Raw genomic sequence first — 5,688 nt, 5'->3', positions numbered from 1 at the left:
AGGAAACAAACACGCATCTAAAAACAAAATAAAATAATAAGGTAAGATAAAACATAACCAAACAAATCAGAACAGGACAAAACAAACAGAAGAGCTAAAGAAAGAGGAAGAGAAACACACATGAATGCAGAAACTCACATGTTCACAGACCCAGGTATCCCATAAAAACACAAAACTTGAAGCCACAATATGTAAACAAAAGTCCATCAAGATGTAAAAAAAAGAACGGGGAGCTGGAGGTCTTGGGAGGGTAGCAGAGTATAATCAGCCGCTGCCACTTTGGTTCTCCGGTGGCTGCTGTGTGGCACAGATAGATTGAGCTGGTGGGTCTGCGGAGCAGCAGGCTCAGCAAGGGATCTGCCTGAGTGCAGGGGCAGGCAAAGACGGTGCCATGAGGAGGAACACCCCTTACATTGACAGTAAGATCAGCCTCATCTCCTAGGCGGAGGTCTGCTATGAGGGCATCTTCTATACCGCTGACAACGAGAACTCCACGGTAGCCTTCTCCAAAGTTTGATTATTCAATAGAACAGATAGACCAACAGATTATCCCAAACTGCCTCCAGATGAAGTCTTTGACTATATTATATTCCAGGAGACTGATATTAAAGATTTCTGTCTATGAGCCACCGAAATCCCAATGTTCTTTGCCCAGCTATTGTTCAGTCTTGACTAGGTTCATCTTCTTCATTTCAGTCAGTGAGTTCCTACGGACCTTTCGGCAGGATGCCAGCATACAAGTCAGTTCAGCCCAAGGATATCAGTTGGGCATCAGTTTGGTGCTGTTGGTGTTGCTGGGAGCTCCTTGACGTCCTTTGGAAACAGAAGCATCAAATAGTGGTACCTTATTCCAGAGCAATGCATTTGGTTCTGCCTTCACACAGGACCCAAGATCTGTAAAACCACAGCTAGCCCAAGATCGATCAATCCCTCAGACTCTTTGAACAAAATTTCAACCATGGTACAAGCAGTATAGACCATCTCGGCCCACTTACCTGCTCCAGCACCTATTAGGAGGGGGAGCTCTTTTCCAGCCAGGTCTTTGCCCCCTACCTGCCAGAAAGCAGTAGCCAACCAAGAGCACAGGGAAGCTGAAGCACACCAAGTCCCAAGGTCAGACCAGAAAACAGGCAACTCAGAAATGATACCAAGAGTCAATTAGTTCCAGGAATTCCTTCTGCCCCAAGACAGGACTGGGGGTGAAGGTGAGGGAGTTCATGGAGGTAGCGGGGAAAGATTTGGTATCCATCGAGATGGTCCAATGAAATTTGAGAAAGAGTTCTGACTTTGAAAGTACAAATGCACAATCTAACAAGGAGGAAATCGACAGAGAACTTCATAATAATCTTAAATTAAAAGAAGATAAACTTGAGAAACAAGAGAAACCTGTACATGGTAAAGGAGACTCTGGAATCTACATACAAAACATCGAGGGAACGCTATGAGGAAGAGCTGTTTGGGTTCAACAGCAAAACCAAGTTCTTCTTCAGAAAGCATAAGTGTATGTTGAGTAGAAGATGGTTGTGATTCCTTGCCTAGAGTTGAACTAAAGCAAGCTAGATGGAACTGCTAAGTATTTCCTCATCACTGAAAGGAGTTTTCTTATCACTAATTAATTCTTTGGCAATTATTTCGAGTTGCCTGCAGATAGGTTGTGATACTGTGTTTGAGCCACAGAAAGTTTTTTTGTGTGTGTATTTGTGTGTGTGTGTGTGTGTGTGTGTGTGTGTGTGTGTGCATGTGCATACATGTGTGTAACTGTATCTCTTTGTTTTTTGGAGATCCTAGAATATGAGGTAGCATATTTTGACAATTAGGGTCCTGGATGGTAGATAATTTTGTCAGTCAACTACTGTACACACAGGTAGATACTGTTTCTTAGGCAAAGGCAACACTTTTATATAATTGTAAAATTCCATTATATCCCGTTGCCAAAGAAACATTGTGAACTTTGTGTAGTTGCATAAAGAGCAACTAATTTTTTAAAAGAATAAACATTTTAGTCAGCAAACATACCTGTTCTTGCAGAATAGGTTGTGGTGTCTCTCCACAGCAATAGAGCACCAACTAAGATACTTCCTGTGACAATCCCTCTCTTCATACCTCCGGTCATCTAGAGAGTAGGGCTAGAGACTCCTGCCACACGTTTTTCAATCTGCAATACCACTCTTTTTATTAAAGTCCTTCTGGTCTACAATATCATAATTTCTTCCATTATGGTTTCCAGGTAAGTCTTGGTTATTTTTAAATAGAGTATTTATCTACTCTTTGGGAATTTCATACGTGCATATAATATATTTTGATTGTATCTCACCCCCCCCCACTCTCTCCCAACAACTTCTTTCAAAATTACCTCCCTGAGTCTCCCTCCAACTTCATGGTTTTGTTGTTGTTATTTATAACTCACTATGCCCAATTAGTGTTTCTCAGTCAGGAATGTGGTCTGGAAAGCTCCTCTACCCTCCATGTGATAGGAGGTTGATAGGTTTGATCTTGTCCAGGTTCTCTGCAGCCAATCACTGCTGCTATGAGTTCATGAGTACAAAGAGAACAATGTTGGGTAAGAAAGGTGCCAAGTAAGATCTTCCAGAAGAAAGTGTCATTCCTCAGGAAGTACAGGCAGTTTAACAGGCAGCCAAGAAAATCTGCAGACACTGCTAAATGTTCTCAGAGGGGAAACATAGCCACCCCTTAAGAACTAACAGTGAACATAACCAAAATAAATTGCTCTTATGTGGTCCATAATAAATACATTCGATGAGTTTCTGAATTAATGATTTCAATTATAGTTATTTATTAATTTATTGTGAATATTAACTTTCCTTCTTCAAAACAATAACTTGCAAATTAAAATGCAACACATGAATTTAATTAAAAATTTAGTAATTAAAATCTATTGGATAATATAGGAATTTCTATGTTTACTAAGTAGTGAAACTATTCAGCAATCCTGTCAGAGATATATCCCTCAGGGACTTGCTAAAGTTCAAGAGTATAGAATAATTCATCCAAAATGGCAGACACCATCTATGAAGGACGTAAAGATGTCTTTTTTTTTTTCTTATTGGAGACACAGTCATCTTTACATTTTCTTTTTCTTCTACCCCTTTGCTGTCCTATAGAACAGTCCCATTGAGAAAGTATGGGACTTTCTCGTCTACTTGTATTTTCAAGGGTTTTATGCACAGTGCCTTCTAATAAATTTTCAATTGAGTGTGATTTAAATGAGTAAGGTAAACACGATAGATATAGAATCTAATTTCCTTTCTATGTGACATTGAAAGCCATCCTTTTCAACTATTTTAATTGCAGTCATCATTAACTAAAGTCTCCGTTCAGCCAAGGCTCTAGACTTTTGGCTCTGGGAGTCAGGGAGGTACAAGCCTCTGTCTGTGCTCCAGATGGTACTGGGTGAATTCTCCATAAAGTTGTTATTTAGAGTCCTGGCAGCATCTTTCATGAAGTAGGGAGTTGCAGTTGGCATTCCTCTTAGCATTCTTCTTCTTAATAGATAGCCTCACAGTGATCACACAGCATAGTCTAGGCAAGAATACTGAGGACCCATCTTGCCTTTATAGACTTTGGTGAGAATAATTGGCTGACAGATTGTTTTCTTGGATATTAAGGTCAATAAATATTAATTGGGGCTTCACTCTAAGTAAAACACTTGTCTAGGCACAGAAAGAGATACAGCCATGTTGTAACATCAATGAACATCAAAGAAGAGAAGTGTATACATTAACATAAATGAAAAGCATCTAATTAGCATTGTGAGACAGATACTAGTATGAACTTTCGAGACAGAGAAGGATCAAGAGAAGTTGAAGACTTAAGAAAGATGTGTAATGAAGGAGCTGGGGTTTTTGTTTGTTTTGACATTGAAGAATGATTGGGCTATGTAAGTAAGGAATTTAGGAAGCAATATAAATAAACGAATGCAAATTCAGATGCTCAGGGATTACATAAAATATAAAAATATAGTAATGGTGGAATATCTATTGTATTTTGGGATTTATCATTTTCATTTGTATCTAGTAAAACTTCTAATCTCTTATTTTGACAATAGAGCCAGGATCAACCTCTTTATTGAGTATTTAAGGTCCCAGAGGTTTTAGAGGAGTCATGAAAACATTTAAATTTCTTTTTTAAATCACAAGGAAAAAACCATTACAATCCAGGGTATTCACACTAACACAGCACAGTCCTATAGTGCTAATTACTATTTGCATGGAAGATTCATGAAGGTCGAAGTGTGGAGGTGGCATAAGAAACAAGCTGTGGTTTTGGATCGAGCCATCCTTCATATCCGTCATTCCCGTATGCTCTCTAAGCTACATCCCAAGTGGAGTACTTTCTTTTCATTTCCACTTTGTCAGAAAAAAAAAGCCAAGGCACCGGTGATCTTGAATGTTGATATAATTTGAGGTCTCGGCCTGATTCTAGCATCAGTTCTCATCATGTCTGCTTCACTTACTATCCAGTGAACTGTAGTTATCCGTCCTCAAAGTTTCCAGCAGCATCCTATTACACTGAACATGAAACATAAAATTTCATTGTCTTTCCTCAATGAAAGATTCCTGGCATCTGATGTCATATTATGCCAGTCACCAGGTTGGAATGGCCTAGTATTGTTAGCCATTTTTATATTTTGGAAATATCTACCTTGGGGTTCATTGCCTTCAAGTCCCTTACTTTCCTTAGCTTTACGTGATTTTGGTTTCCAAATATTTGGATGTGAGATGATTAGTAACTTCCTCAGAGAGTTCTTCAATGACCACATCAGCCCCTCCTATATACTCTGTATTTGTCTTTCAAAAATAGCACTTACCAATATATAAAATTCAAATATGTATTTATATGTAGATTTTTATTATAAAGGTGAGCTTCATAGGAATGACTGCTATCTCAGACTTTAGAAAATCCCAGGAAGATAGTGGACACATGTATCTGTTGCAAATGTGACAAAGTTCTGCATGCAGTGATATAAATTTGGTTTATTTCATGGATTTTTATGGCTTAGCAGGGCATGTATTTATTATCACAACAAATCATCTCAAGGTCTTGGTAGGAACTTCTACTCTTCCATTTTTCTAAAAGATGACATTGGGATTGTGAAGGTCGATAATTATACTCAGTTCCCATCTGAACCCTGTCAACTTATCTTTAAAGTTGATCTCTTTACCTTGTTTCTTTCAATGATTGTTTTGTCTTGAATTTGCGTGATGGCTACAGGTTTTAAGACATAGCAGATTGTTCTTAACTTGGTAAACAATGAAAAGTGATCTGCTTAAAGCAGGATAGTCTGGGAGTGGTGTAGGAAGTTGAGAAAATCAAGGAAGACTGGGTGTAGAAAACTTAAAAGACCATTGCTTTGGTCTGTTAAACATAGGCCATGTTTAGAGAATATTAACTCAAAATTGTATGTTGTTTGGAAGTATTTTCTTAATAACAACTATTTAAAGAAGGAGAGTTCATTTCATATCTTTATTGGAAGCAACCCTTGGACAGAACACCTTGGTCTTTCAGAAAAATCTATTTTAGATACTTGCTAATGAAAATTGTCAGTGGCCTTTGAGCACAAAGATAATTATAACTATTTTTTACAATAATTAAGTGTTTGCAGATATAAATGATGTTTATTCTAGACATGCTGTCTTTGAGTATTTTACAATTCAAGTTGGTTCTGAT

The 5,688-nt window shown here is 38.1% G+C and overlaps 1 pseudogene; it reads left to right on the top strand.

Annotated features, from left to right (window-relative positions):
* Positions 227–1,487, top strand: Gm2139 (predicted gene 2139; annotated as a pseudogene).

The sequence above is a fragment of the Mus musculus genome, chromosome 12 (assembly GCF_000001635.26).
Source record: "Mus musculus strain C57BL/6J chromosome 12, GRCm38.p6 C57BL/6J".
Classification (NCBI taxonomy): domain Eukaryota; kingdom Metazoa; phylum Chordata; class Mammalia; order Rodentia; family Muridae; genus Mus; species Mus musculus.
This window is presented reverse-complemented; position numbering and strand designations above follow the sequence as displayed.